The 15,926-nt window shown below is 44.9% G+C and overlaps 1 long non-coding RNA gene across 1 annotated transcript; it reads right to left on the minus strand.

The window, feature by feature from the left end:
- Positions 1–8,393: 8,393 nt before the first annotated feature.
- On the minus strand, positions 8,394–14,671 carry LOC142988862 (uncharacterized). Its single transcript, XR_012960630.1, has 3 exons — positions 14,564–14,671; positions 9,767–10,004; positions 8,394–8,501 (listed from the first exon to the last, which is right to left on the minus strand). It is a non-coding gene; the product is annotated as an uncharacterized LOC142988862 (long non-coding RNA).
- Positions 14,672–15,926: the final 1,255 nt, after the last annotated feature.

The following is a 15,926-nucleotide window of genomic DNA, read 5'->3' on the forward strand; positions in this document are numbered from 1 at the left end:
ATCTTTCCTCCTCTGCTACAGATGTCTGCTGATTGTTTCTTGATGTGTCTATTCTTATCTTGTCTCATAAGGAGAACGCTGGCTTCATTCAGGTATAAAAAGGGACAAACCGATAGCTTCATGAGCATTACAAGTTTTTCCATTACAAACAAAACCAAGAAATGCAAGGTTGTTGCAAAGTCTCAACCCGCATAACTGCTGAGTCATCGGTATCGATCTACAGTCCGACCAACCCCCCCTCACCCCCTGCAAGGAGTTTATGGTCATTTTGTGATTTGGAGCACTACAAATTTACTTATTACCCCCTCTGAGTTATGATTTCTTTTTTTTATTCCTTTTTTAAAATATTTATTTACCTGGAAATGGCTTTGCTGACCCTGCATTCTCATTTAGAGTAACAACAAACATCTAAACTGCAAGACGCCTTCCACACTTTTCCACCACTGCTAAGCTCAAGCAGGGGGGGCAAATAGGAGTTAGAGGCCTTGCTCAAGGGCACTACAGACTGTTCCACATTGCAAGGAGCCAAAAGAATCTTAGACTTTACACAAAAATCCTTGGAACCCAGTATCAATGTACGCAATTCTTGACAAACGTATACAAACTTCATCACTGTCAACGTATATTCTCCTAAACATGGCCCCCCCCCCCCCACTCATCCAAGCTGTTTTCCTTGACACAAGCGAGCTTTGGCACGACTGGCGGGGTGGCATACAAGCAAGCGAGCGAGCGAGCGAGTGGCTGTTAATGCAGCTTATACACACTCACACACTCTGGAAGGGTTCAAAGAAAAGATTCCCTTTACACGATTAGTTTTCACTGGGTGTGCCAACCCTGCGCTGGTATTCCAAAGGCACATCTTATCACAACCCCAATCTCCATTTTAAGTGCCCCGAAGTTACATCCATATTGCATTAGCTCACATCAAAGCAATTCCAGGGCATGAGCCTCTTAAGATTAAATGCTCTTTTAATTCTCTGATTACAAACAATTTACTCCACTGGGACACTGTTACCTAGACAAAACAGATAAGGATCCTATTCATCACAGGGGGGACATCAGATGAAAACAACACGTTTGAATGGGATGAAAGGTATCAGAGGGATTTGGTAAGAAAAAAAAAAACAGAAAGTGCCCGGTCAAATGCCTCCGTTTGAAAAGATGCAGTATTTATTATTATCGGGCAAAACAAGGACAGGAGGTGGAAAAGAGAAGAAAAGTTCTTGATGTCTAAATACTTAAGAAGGGGAAGTCTCATAAGAATACAAAGACCTGGAACTCCAATATCTTGCAGGTCTTCCCTGGGTTTGATTGATGAACATCACAGGGAAGGATTCATACACAAACCATGACCTGAAAGCCCGACTCCAAAGGCTAACGCTATTAACTGCCTATGAGAAACAAATGCAGACGGATGCTGCGACGGCTGTCAGAAGAACGAATCACTTACCTGTCTAATCAGAAGTTTGGTAAGAGCCGTGGAATATTTGTCAGTGTTGGTTCTAGGCCGGGCTAATGGACGGGACTCGTTGGTTATTGTGGACACTTAGTGGGATTGATTCATCTGAGAGGAAAATTGGGTTGCACCAGTCAAGTAATCCTGATAGATGTGAGAGTTTGGGGTAAATCTATGAAACAGAAGAGGGAGATTATAATAGATTCATATTTATTTGATGGGGTTTTAAAAGCAGATTAACTCCTGAGATGACGACACTTACTACATACATGCACGCTAAGAGGAAAGCTTACTTTGGGTGAGCGGCGTAACATAAAATGTCCTGTCTCCCTTGGCGATTCTCCTCCCCCTTGTGTCATTAACCTGCCAATCAGAGTTAGGGAGTGGCTTGGGATTCAATCAATCAAGTTGATTGGGAGTGTCAGGAAGTAGCTGCTATAAGCAGGCAGGGGTTGCGCCTGTCGCAAACACCATTTACCAACACAGCAACTTTAGCCAGCATGATAATTAGAGGAAAGTCCTTGCTCATCTGCCCTTTGAAGCTTCGGTCTGAAACGGCCAGCGACACCGACTAGGCTGCAACCTGATGTGTGCAAATATTGGATAGGTTCACATCTGGACACTAAAAACCTTAACTTAACCTTAATTTCAGAGGCTTACATGCATGGATAACACAGAGAGGGTGTGTGTGTGTGTGTGTGTTGGTGCAGACCCACCATAAATCACTGCGAGACTGATTTGCGACTTGATTGTGTTGGAGGGTTGGAAGCCACTAGAAGGTTCTCGGATTTGTTGTTGCGTTAGTGCCGGGGTCGGGAACCTGCGGCTGTGGCTGATATGGCTCCTCCCCCAGGGGCTGACAGCGTAGTTACCAGTGTGGAGCGGAGCATCACCTACAAAGTACATCACATGAACATTAGTTTAACTGATAAATGAAAGAAAAGGCAAACTCTCATCCTTCCTGCAGAGACAATCTTCCTCTCAGAAGACTTGGTACCATTTCACAGCATATCAGTGCCTCTGCCAGAAACACACTACAACTATCTGAGTGAAGAAGAAATGTAGGTTTTCGTTGCAATTAGACAACTACTGATAAACAAACCACCACGCTAGAAGTCTTTTGTCATTTGTCAAGTGTCAGTTTGGTTTGGATCTGGATCTCAGATGAATCCTGGATCTTATGAATATTTACCAAAAGAGACCAACACTCAGGGTTGCTCATGAGAACCCGGGACTCCCTCACTTGAACATGTGAATAGATCGTTTGGAAACCTACAGTATGTAATCAGTCATATGAGAGAAATCTACACTTACAGTTTTATCAACATGGGAAATTCCGTTTTCATTAAAAAGCTTTAGCATTGCTTTGCTACATGTGTTTCTTATATGGAGGTAATGGCCATGAATATTTTACAACGCTGTTAAGGTTTCCTGCGAGAAACCAATTACAGCGACCCTGCAAATATCTCAACTTAAGGCCGTGTCTGTATTCTGCTGGTCAACCGCAGGAACGATACATTTACCACCAAACCGCAAAACATGACGCTTAATGGAAGGCACGTTCCCCCACAGCTCATTTCCTAGGGCTGCATCCAAGTGTGTGTGTTCCAGTTTAAAAAGGTTATAGATCTGACAGTTTGGTAATTGCGGCGCGTGTAATTCCAACAATAATATCAAGGTTATGGACAGAGCTTACAGCCAGAGGGGGTGAGGGAGGGAGGGAGCTTGCATTGATTAGCAGTGTGGCCAGGCAGAGTGGAGAATCTGACCTGAGCCCCTAAGCCATCTCTCCATCACTCCTCTCTCCTCTGCTGAACCAGTGCTGTCTGTCTCCCTTAGCTGTCAATAGAGCCTGATGGGCCTTTTAGACACTTATCAATATTTAACCAGCCTCCCCCATTGACTCAGCAATTACTGCCTAATTGATTTGAGATTGATTATCATCAGCACCATAACGCTGCAGTGTCGGTCAGTGTGCTGAGTGCTGATAAAAATCCTTAGAGTCAAATTAAATTATCTTTTATGCGGCCGTGTGTGAAGTGAAGCGTGTGTGCGGAAAAAGAATGACTAGCAGAGGAAACGTGACAAGGTGGTGGTACCTGCGGACCTGCGGGTCTCCTCTCAGGCTGCTGCTTCCTCTCAGGCTGCTGCTTCCTCTCTGCAGCGGACAGTGACAACAAGGCGGTCACGGACGAGACGCAGCCTGGACGTGCGTGACGACTCTTCATCAGCAAAACTCACACAGAGATCTCCATCGGAAAATGTATACGTATAAGAGATGAGAGGTTAATTTGAATTCAATTTTATAACATTTTCAACATGGAATTCATGGTTTTGGGGGAATTTAGACGGACTTTGATTGCATTTTAAATATGTACAGTATGAATTCAGGCTCCGATTGCTGTCATTCATAAACAAACGTTACATGCAAGTTGCTGCAAATGGACTCAGTTGCCGAACCACTGAGATCCTGATCCTAATGCAGACAGCGTCCAGACAGAGAGCAGGAACACTGAACGCTGCAATCACATTTTAATACAAGGAGGAGACGAGTGATGAGATCAGATCTGCGACATCTAATTTTGGGGTGTCCGCTCTGGAGTGTCCCTGTCTCTGCTCCTAAACCCATGAGAGGAAAACACATGGGCACGCTCCGCCCCCACATCGTCGCAGTGTAGAGTACGACTCCGCCATCAACCGGTACTTCAAATGATTGGCCTGTATTACATAGTTTTACAGAAAGCCACTGTTAAAGCCCATCCTCTCCAATGTGAGCGCTGTGAGAAAGCTCTAGAAGCCTCTGTAGTGTGAGCCAGTGACAGTCACACAGCTACTGAGGGCCATCCAACTTTCCAGCTAATCAAAGCTTCCTTTCTGTTTGTGTGTACATGTCCATGTGTGTGTGAGCATGTATTATGTATGAATCAAACAGCGAGGGAAGGCAGACGGAGGCTTTCCAGGAAGTTACCGATGGCACTGCTTCTGCGCCTGCCAAAGCTTGGGCCAAAGCTTGGGCCAAAGCTTTAGGCTGCTTAGATGTTCCGTCTGAAATCGTTTTTGGACATCGTGACTGCTGACATTTGTCATTTCAGCACTTCACAGTTCTTGGAAGAATTCGATGGGAAGGAATTGTGGAATAGGAATCGTATTTGCCTATGTGACATTAATTTGCTTGTTTTGGTGGCTTGAATGCAGAGATGTGTGTTAAATTGAACATCTTACACCAGGATTATACCCAACTTTTGTCTCAGTTTACACACATTTGCCGCACGAGTACTCGCTTGTGTACTTTACATCAATGTGGAGGATTAAACACAATATCTACCAGGGGGGCAAAGGCAGAGCCGGAACATAAATCACCCCTGGTTCTGCTCCCTGACACTTCAACATTCAACAATGGAAACAAAGATGGCAACAATCGGAAAGCATTTGTTCCTCGTGTCGCACAGGGCAGAATAAACAATGGCAGTGCAGTCACATGACCACTCCCTGCATCAGAGGAACGCAGGATATGTGCGGTGACACTCAGGCGTGTACATGTGGAGCAGACTGGTACATCGTCAGTACATCGCGTTATAGAATAAAGTTTTCAACTCTGATGTCATCACCATCTAAAGTTAAATCAAGGCGAGATCGTTAGCGGTTCCAAAAACCCAAAATAAGACTCCTGTGCATGTTGTTTACGTAATGTTGAGCTTTCCGCCTGCTTCTTGAGCGGATATGCATAATAAGTATATCATGTTTACCCACAGAGCAACGGAGCAAGAGGTTAAGAGCAAAGCAAACGGTATTTATCCCTTCTCTCTGAACATGACAGTTGAGTTGTCTGGGAGGAGCAGAGCAGGTCACGAGCCCTCTGAAATACCTTCAGCTTCGTTTATCTCTCAAGTGATTATAACTGCATGATGGGCTAATTAGAAGCTCTCTTTAACATTTTCTACAGACTGTTTGTATAAAGCACTAAGTCCCCCTGATTAAATGCAGACTCCTTGACGGGAGCTTGCCGGTGTATTTGACAGGAGACCTCCACTTAGCCACATGCTAATTCCACCACTGCGTTTGGTTGTTTTGCCGAATGATTAGCAGGTGATTAAGAAGAGTGTGAAAACATGCTCTCTTTGTACTCGGAGGACTAATGAGCGTCTGCAGATGGACGGGCGGCTTGGACTTCTTCCTGACAAACGTCGTCAGGCCCGATCTTAAAATCTGGCAGTGCTGAGGTCGTTATTACCTCATGTGTTTGTTTTCATCGCCTCATACTTTGCTCCTAACCTTTTCTGCTTAACGTATCTGCTTACACTGATTTGATTTGCTCCATTTTTTGCTCCCCTGCCCTCCTCCTCCTCCATCTTTTCCTTCCAACCTCCCTCTGTCCTTCACTTATCCCTTTCTTTAAAAGTCATCTCAGGTTAGCTGGAATGTCACATCACTCAAGCGTGCCCTCTGGGGCAGATCCTGTTATTTTAAGGGGTCATGTACATTTATCCAGGCAATGAATAAAGAAGCACCCAGAGGCCTGAGCCAGCCGAGGGTGAGAGCAAGGAAACAATGTTTGCTTTGGCAGTGCATATTTGAAGAAAGACCATTTGTAAAGGTCAAGGGTCAAAAATAGGTCTGACCTGTCATTGATTGACTTTTGGCTCGTCTTATTGAACCTTTGACCGTCTGCCATCCGGCCAAGAGACCCAGCAACACAAAGATTCATATCAAATCCAATCTGTGTGATTTATTACAGTGTATTTGCTTAGGTAGCAGTGTTTATACCAAAATCTTACCCATGTCAAGGTAGAGAACCCTGATGAAAGCTCTGAAAAAGCATTTAGCGCTTGAAAACACTTCACAGAAAATAACACTAACTTACAGGGTCAGCAAGGTCCTTAAGTTAGAGTGACGCCTATTCAGTGGCAGAGGAAACTCTGGAGATGCTACACAGATTGAAAACGGTCGGCGTTGTGAATACATTCCTTATCTGAGTTCTGATTTCTGTCAACACTTCAGCCTGAAGCCTCGGTGAAATCATCTCCACGGGAAACAATTAAATTACATTTTCATAATCTTCATAAACACTCAATTAACTCATGCATAGACTGGAGAAAGTGTAGCATTCTGACCATTAGCGGGGAGCCGGGGACGCTTGCTGTGGGAGTAGGGCTCATTAAACGGTGATATAAAGCACAATCTCATTATGACTAAAGATCTGTTGTCTGGTAAGCACTAACAAAACGATTGATTCGTAAGCAGGGGAGGAGAGGAGAGGAGGCAAAGAGGAAAAGGAGAAAATTATAATGAGAGGAAGAGAGAGAGGGGGGGGGGGGGGGGGAGAGAGAGAGAGAGAGAGAGAGAGAGAGAGAGAGAGAGAGAGAGAGAGGGAGACATTTAGTTGGCAGACAGTTTCCTGATTCAGCCAGGCTGGAGAGCAGGGGTAGCTGTCTTCTTCCATGTACCTCATCTATCACTGCCTATTTCTAGGAGACTCACCCATTTCCCTCCACCTCACACAGACGGAGAGGAGAGTGAGAATTCAATCTTTCCCTGCCTCACAGTCATCTGCAGAAATGCATTCGTTCACCCTTCGCGGCAGGGCCCCCCCCCCCCCCCCAAACCTGCCAATAATCGTCTGCCGGGGCGAGGAAAAGAATCTCTGCAGGTAGCTGAGCTTTCCTCATGTGATCCATTTCCAATCTTGTAAGTCCCACAGGTAGATTAAGGATCAGGGCAAACTGGTTTGGAGGAGTACAGTCAGGGGTCTTTCAGCACTTATGGGGAAACACACTGTGGGATTTTAATATCGTCGTTCCCAGGCTGAAATTCATCACAGAAGGCTGAGGAACGTTTACTTTATTTTGTGGGGGAGAAGTGATTCTTGCAAAGGTTAAAGAAAATATGAAAACATGTCATTACAAGAACATTCAGCACTAATAACTACCAGCTGGAAATTATGTTTGGAAATCATTTTAATGGGAGAAATACCTTGTTGGTGGTGGTGGAGAGGTTCAGCTCACTTGGATGACTGTATTCTCCTTAAACAGTAAACATCTGTGCTGTGGGATCTTATTCTCCTACTGAGGTTCATTCACAATTTCCTTAAGATGTTTGGTAATGATGAGCTCTGTTACTGAACCACATCAGAGTCTCATATTGTGAGAGTAAGAACATCTGTCAGATCTGAAGGAGACAGAAAGGTAACGAGAGACGAGCAGAGAGACTTTACTGTGTGCAGGAGGACAGACGGCACCAAACAACACATTCAAGTTACATATATTTTGATACTGCTGATCGATCCGGGTGATAATCAGAATTATTTTGGCACATTTAACATTTACTGTTCCCAATGCGCGAGCCGTCGTTGTGCAGTGTGCACGGTGCTGCTTGTCAAACTGTTACTCCAGTTAAAAGGGAAATCAATATTAACAGGTAGTGTGGCTCATCATGACTCTCAGCAGCCCGGGCTCCTCTCCTCTCACGTTAAACAGCACCGTGACCTTTTCACAGGGATTGTTTGTGTCGGGTCAGAACGAGCCCAGGATGATCACAGCCGCCGCCGTCAGACCGCTTTGGACAAATCTATCTCCGGTGAATGCCAACACAAGTTTGATGACGTCGGACCCTTCTCCTCCCCTGCCCGTCTCTTGTCGCTCTTCCTTATTCATTTGCATAATCCCCGTGACACTCCGATTAATAACTCCAGTGTGATTTGCATATCTGTGCCTGCGATTGAGGCCAGACTTCACACAGTAAATACGGCCCGACATAAAAACACAACCTCTAATGATTTCTGCTGGAGTGGAATCTGGAGGAAAAAGGATGAATGTAGCTTTATATTAAATCACACACAAGTGTCTGTGCACACACACACACATACCCACACACACACACAGGGTCCACAGACACACACACACACACTTACAGGGTACATTCTAACTCTCCGTCTCCAATCCTTTTCTTAAGCTCTTGGCCCCTGCCACACACAGGAGGGCTGGGAAAATGGAGACCTTCCTCCTCCAGCAGCTCCTGGTACAAACAGTAGTTAAAGAAGATACAGCCCCTAAAAATGACAAAGGCAGGGCTCTGGTTAAACAATTCCTTTGACAGTGAAGGCAGATTAAGCATTAAGAGTCTTGAATTTGCTTCAACAGTGCCCCCTAGTGGGCGGAAAGGTGGGCTCGTCAAGATCTCTGTCCACTTTGCCATCAATTATTGCTCTGCATAGATAATATCAAACATTCAAGACATTAACTCAATGAAAAGAGACTTACTGCACATGATAATCAGGTGTAGAGAATGGATGGATTGAGTTTGGCCCATTTAAAATCTGATCTGAGCCAAATTCCCAAATGTTTGCTTCAAATTTGATTAGAAAACAAAACAAAACTTGGCCCGAAAAATATCAGAGACACAGGATCAGAAAGTGTGATGAGATGATATGTGTGTTGGGTAACTGACATGTGCGCACACACACACACACACACACACACACACACACACACACACACACACACACACACATCTCCACATAGCCACACGTACAAACCCTCTCTGCCCCTAGGAGAGCAAAGGCTGGGAATGACAAGCCTGCAATGAGGTAATGACATTTCCTCCTCCGTAATGTGGCCAAAGGCGTCTCCCTCTCCCTCTCTCTCTTTCCCTCCCTCTCTCTACTCTCTCTCTCTCTCTCCCGGAGAACGACAGAGAATGACAAGCCGGGGAAATCTGTCCGGCTCCGGTGACAAGCCCTGCTCTAATCGGCAGGTACAGCTTTCACCGCGATTCGGGGCCGAACCGCAGAGTAGAAACTAAATAATTGAACAGGTGCAATATGTTGAGGCAGAGCGAGAGGTGGGGAGGTGCGGCAGTGGGCGAGCCGAGCCCAGCCTGCCTGCCTGTCTGCCTGCCTGCCTGCCTGCAGTGTCCTCCATTTGGGCTAAAAGTCATTGAATGTTGGCTTGGGGAAGATGTCAAAATACTTGCCTCTAATTTTGCGGTCCAGAAACATGTGCCCTTTCATTTGATGCCGCCAAAGGCCCAGAGCTGTCAGAAGCAGTTCTTTTACTCGCCGTTTCTCACATTCTACACCACATACACTCTTAGTGGCAAATCTGGACTCATAGGAATAGTTATTTTATGATTGTTGCTGTATATTTTGATCATTTCCATTACGCTAAATGAGATGTTCATGCTTGTTTGCCTTTCTAATCTATCCTCATATGAACCAGCACCTCACAGCCACACCAGAGGCTGATTTCATGGTAATCAGAGGTGGGGGAGTGAGAGAGAACGTTGCTGTGGGTGTGTAGTGGGGTGTGCACTGACCTTGGCGAGTGTGTCCCCTGTGTTGGCTTTACACAAAGGGAGGGATGGACTCGGTAAGTGAGATGGTGTAGCAGGCGCCCGGTCCACACATGGCGAGTGCCACAGTTGCAGTCAGGTGAAACCGATGTGGCCTGTTTGTGAAGGCGAAGGGCTGCCCTCTGACAGGAACAACCACACTCCACTGTGCAGGTACAGGTAGCAGCAGTTAAGAGGCTAATAGAGGAAGGATCCAGTAACCCTAAACAAGGGAAAATAGACAAGAGGAAGAAAGTTCAGTTAATAAGAAAGAGCTGTAGGAAAAAAGTGGCTTCATTATTCAGAGATCTGAAGTGAACTTTGCTTGATTGTCAAACTGGGGTCGGTTTAGTGGCAGCAGCTGTTTGAGGAGAGTTCAGATGACAAGAATGAATCAAGCAATGGAATCCAGCAACACAAACACAGGGAGTGAGATTGATAAGAGAGGCAGACCTTGAGGTTAGAATGGCTCCTCACATGGTTAACAACCACTTAGATGAGAGCGTTTATGCCAGAAGAACTGATTTAATACAATAAATGAAAGTGTTTTACTATCTTTAAGTAAGAATTTGATGATGTTGAGTAAAGCTTAAGTTGTACAGTGCGCATGTTTCCATTCTATTCCAGTATCAGCAACTCTTAAAGCTCAAACTGCAAATTTCTCCAACATGCAGAAAGTTTTCCTGCTTGTTTTCTTATTGTTGCTGCCTTCAAACAGACTGGCTACTAACTGCAAACACCTTTAAAGCGTTGGTGTGTCCTATTGTAGATTTAGTATCCGTCTATTTAGAACCTGAACACTTCCTAAGCAGTAGCTCAGCCATTTGGAGTCGTCTCTAGAATCCCATATGTAACATAAAGACTTCCATTCTGATAACATCAATAAATAAGTCAGCAAATAAACAAATCTGCCTCCCACTCCCAAACTTTTGACTGTGCCTATCAATCAGCCGGGGCGTTTACGGCGGGATAATGTGTGTTTTCTCTCAAGAATGCCCGTCAAAGGAGGCATTGTGGCGGAAACCTCCTCTGGACCCACAAAGGTGTCACAGTAAGCAGGGGTTGTCAGAGGCTTGTCACTGTTGGGTGGTTTAGAAGCATGAAAAATACCCTCTCTGGGGATATGAGGAGGATGAGAGGGGAGGGGGGAGGAGAGAGGGTGTGTGTGTGCGTGCGTGTGTGTGTGTGTGTGTGTGTGTGTGTGTGTGTGTGTGTGTGTGTGTGTGTGTGTGCTCGTGAGAAGTGCCTTAACTGGCTTTAGCCTGTTGCATCAGCCCCTTGTCAATCCTCCAGAAAATGGGTCTCAATCCACGTAGCGGACAGTTTTCACCTTCGGGTGACGGCTTTATTATCCAGCCTGACAAGCCGGCCGGGCCGAGGGGAGATCAACATCTATGCCTAATTTAATGCTGACAGTTTTGGTTCAGTCACAATCCAAAAGCTAAATGGAGGCAAAGACAAGTTGATTATTTGACTGAACGGGACGATCATGGGCGGAGGATTCCATGAAAGTCATTTTGACTGTGAGTTCAGATTTGACGTCATTTCCCTCTGACAGGGAAGCAACTTTGACATCTCTGACAGGTTTCAAAGACAAACAGCACCTCAGGGGAGATTTAGATGGACCTCTCCAATGTTTTAGAGTTTTAAAAGCTGCATTATAAGCTTCTTTTGATGGTAATGGTTGATTATTTACTGTAATTGCACAAAAAGCATGGTTTGGTTCTCTGGTCTAACCCCTAACCTGTGTTGTGAGGTGAAGATGGGAAACGGCAGAGCGATCATTCACTGAGCGTTCTGGATTTCATTTAAGGATCATTCAGGTTATTTTCAGCCGAGCCATTTTTCCCAAATCTCTTCCATGGCAACGATCACTAAAATGCACAGCTCGCCCACACACTCGTTTGCAGTTATTCAGGCTAATTAAACCTCAGCCCAGGGTGACTCTCTTCTTACCCTGCGCCTTCACTCGCTGCTGGAAGAAAACTCAATATTCCTCTGATAATTAGGACTTCTTTAAAGCCGGACGTCTACGCAACCCATTGCATGGAATTTCAACATCTACAGTAAACAGCGTGCAAATGCAGCATATATACAAACACGCGGTCCTGGGATGCTCTAATTGTGAAGTCTAAGTTGTTTTTCCATGGATGTGCAGGGCCTTTAGATATCCAACTGTATGTTATTCTGTTGGAGCAAGCAGGCGTGATGCTGCTGTCTGCTGCTGCTGCACACACACTCAGGCCAAGGACGAGGAATAATCCCATTTAAGGAAGTCTGTCTATCTGAGAGGGCTTGGACATTTGCAGGACAGAATATGAAGATATGGAGCTGAAGATATGGAACCTTCCTGTAAATCATCATTGTTGTTCCAATTAGATAAAATTAGAGTTAGAGTAAATGTTTCTTTCCATGATTTTAACATTAGTCAATTGCAACTCAAAATAATACAACCATGAGCTCATTACATGCAGGTTTCAGGCGATCTCATCAGAAGTGGCTCAGGCAGGTCCCACTGCGCTCTGATGCTGTAGCTACACAACTGTGCTGTTGGATTTAACAACTGGAACGTGCTTCCCCCCTTAAGACGTGAATGTATTCCAGATCTTATTGCAAATGAATTATTATCGAGTTCTTATATTAGTCACCCAAACCGCTCTCTCCATTAAAAGAATCCTCCTCTGGATGAGTGTTGGCCTCACTGGTGGAGCATCAATCTGCAGCGCTTTCAGCCTGATGCAACAGCTGCACGGCCTCCGTTCTGTCTGTATGCATATCTGCCAGATAATTAACTTGTCACGCTGTTTTTCAACTCTCTGATTTCTTAACAGCTGACTAACTACATAAAGAGTATTGCACTAATTTTCCCAGTGACCTTACATAGCTTCAAAACCTCATCTGTTAGTGATTTATGAGCGAACACAAACAGTTCCGTCGGACTTTTAAGGCTGGATCCTGATCACTGATGTCAGGCTGCTCCGGTTAATAACACACACATATAAAATCCCACTGCAAGGTAAAAGAAATTCTCTGAAAACGTTGACTGAAGCTAAGATAAGAGAAGGGATTATAGAATGAACTGAGCATACTATATGAAAGTAGCTTTGTTATAATTAATGATTTGATGATTGGACTAATCAATATTCCTATCTACAACTGAAATCACTTCCTCCTGATAAGCAGATGTTATTTTAATGTGCTTTTTTCCCCCCCTCTGTCACATTTGATGCCAGACCAGTGGAGTAGATGAGGTTTTCCCTGGGATCTCAGGGGGCGGACGCCTGTTTGAATTCGTTTAGCCAGATAGCCTCGGTGGATTATCTCTGTTTTCAGAGGCCTGTGAGTCTGACAGGTCATTATTGTACATCACACTGGGACCTACTGCAGAGAGCCTCACACAGGGGGGGGGGAGCCTCGCCACGAGAACCTACGGCTCGGCACAGCGGCCGCCGACGTACACACGCGCATATATTATCAAACGCTCTGGACAGGGGGTAAGGAGCGGCAGTCTGTCTGATGTGCTGCTAGTTCAGTGGGAGACCTGACAGATCTCCTGCCAGGCTCTCCGTGATCGTTACTGCTGTTTGGCAGACCTGGGGGCCAAGGAGATACAAACACATTCACTGTACTGTCGGGGGGGAAAGGGAAGTGGAATTCAAACGCGCAAGACCTTTCGTCCAAAAAACATTCAACGAAAGGAAAGGAACACACAGTCACTGTGGTGTAAGCAGGATAATCCACTGGCTCTCTGTTATGCTGGATAGTTCTCTGCCTGTTGGATTATCCTTTACTTAATCTTTATGTTGGAGGGAAGAAAAGCAAAACATTTCAGGGAATGTATTCAGTTGTTCCCTCCAAAATACACACAGCTCATTTTTAAACTTCCCTTTGGCCCCGGTCACATGGGTTTAGTGTGTATGAAGTATGGAGTAAAGAAGTATGAATGGTCAAGTCAAGCACCACTCCGCTAAGGTTCTCATAAACTGGAATGATTGAGGATTTGACAAAGACCTGAGTACGTTTGAGAGAAAGAGAGAGAGAGAGAGAGAGGAAGGAGAGAGAGAGAGAGAGAGAGAGAGACGGTCAACCCGCTGCCTCCCCGTAAGTAAAAATGCACAGCTCTTCCTCCCCACAGGACGTCTGGCTTTGCTTGGTAGCTCCTAAATAATAAAACGAGCAAAGAGTCAGGATTTATGTGAAAGCTGGGTGGGAGTGTGTGCATGAAAGGCCTCTCAATCTGCCCTATTAGTATTAACAAACGACCTGACTCCCATGCGTTAGAGAGAGAATTTTCCCCGTCCTGCACACACACAGCTAATAGTCACAGCTAATTAGTGTGTGTGTTGGATGACTGTCTATCAAAATCGTGACGACGGAGCGGAGTTACAAGAAAGAAGCCGCCGTGGGGAATAGCTAGCTATCTGGACGGGATTCATGTAAACAAGTCAGAAATTGTTGATGATGATGTTCTCTGGCAGAGGAAATAATGAGAGGAAGTGTGTGTCCCATTGCAGATTGTATGACCGAGTACACACCCTTGCATGTTGAATGTTGAAGCGGACAGTGGGAGAGTCGTGCTCTGCAAGGTCACTTTTTTGTGTCTGAACCTTCCTGATAATCATTCTTGATAGAAGGATTAATATCTCATTCAAGGCGTAGGGTTGGACGACTCCTTTTGTTATTAACTTGGCTACAGTGAGGAAACCTTTAAGGATTATTTCAATTCAATGATTACTTTTGGCCTGGCAGCTGATTGCAAACTGTGCAGGTAGGTTTACTCACCACATTGATTTCCTTGCCAATATTGAGGGTAGAGCTCCCCAGATAGATCACCCCGCTCTCGCTGCTGTACTCTCTGTAAATCTTATTAGGGGTGGAAGCTGATGGAAGTTCTTCCCTCTGCGCCGTGCTGAAAAGAGCACAAGGTTGTAAGAAGAGCAGAGTTCAGCTAAGTTTGCCGGGAAGCCTCCTTAAACTTATTTGTAAGGCAGAGAGAATTTGAACGGCAATTATTTATCCCTGGTAGTTGAGTGAGTCTTGGGTTTGCATGTTAAGAGACATTAGAACAGATCAACAAAGAAACTGCTGGTAGAATTCAATATTAAGTCTGCATTGTTACTGCTGTGCACTACAATATCATTCAGATTGTATTTGGTGCAGAAGTTAACCCTTGACTGGATTTCATAATCCTCTCACCATTTACAATTTAGCATATGGAACAATCAGAGCAAATATAAGTAAATATAAAACTGTTTGCTAGGAGTCACTCATGGTTGTGGTCATAAGAGTAAGTTGCTGACTTGTAACTATGACTTTGTCTTGCCGTTCCAAGCTGTAAGATGTGAATTTCCCAGTTTCCAACACCACTCAAACGCAGCACAAGTACAATGTTAACAAAGAAATGTAACTGATGCATATCACATGGTAAACATGGGTTAAAAGGCCATTTTACAGCCATCGATTTGTCCCCAACCTCCTAACCTCTGTATTATTATTAACAGAGACATAACTTTATAACTTTATAGAACTTATGAACTTCAAAAACAGTATATATTAAATGTAAAGCCTTAAGACTCTGCCGTATACTGAGATGTTGAAAGTCTGGATGTCGTCGCACTTTTGCACATGCGTGGTCCCAATCAGGTTTCCGGGCCCAATCGGGCGGCGACAGGCCCTCGGGAATTCTACAACCAATACAGTAAAAGATGGAAATATGGAAGAGTCATTTAGTTGCTTCCTTCATAATCATAACTCCTACCCCATAACTACAATCCCCCAAAAACAAGCCAAGGATAGAGTGTAAAAAAGTGCTACACACACATAAACACACAAGCACACACTCGCTTAGTGCTGAGTCAGCTCCCTGGTGGGTGTTAGCTAATGATACCAGCTCCTGGTAGATGGATAGCCGGGCAGCATCTCACTTTAGAGGCGAAGGCCAGCTTGGCCGTATTAAAAGCACAACAGTGTCGCCATAGCGCTGTTTGGCATGCTGCTCGCCCTCTGTGCGTTAGTCACATAGAGTCACCTGGGGAATACTTTCTACCTCTACTGATCACCGGCCTGCACCTCCTGGCCCTGAGAAATCAACAGCCAGGATTTATAGATTTTCCTTAGATTGGCTGTCCCGCATTTGTACCCCCAT

The sequence above is a fragment of the Genypterus blacodes genome, unplaced genomic scaffold, assembly GCF_046128005.1.
Source record: "Genypterus blacodes isolate CSIRO-AG114 ecotype Tasmania unplaced genomic scaffold, CSIRO-AGI_Gbla_v1 ptg000348l_1, whole genome shotgun sequence".
Taxonomy (NCBI): Eukaryota; Metazoa; Chordata; class Actinopteri; order Ophidiiformes; family Ophidiidae; genus Genypterus; species Genypterus blacodes.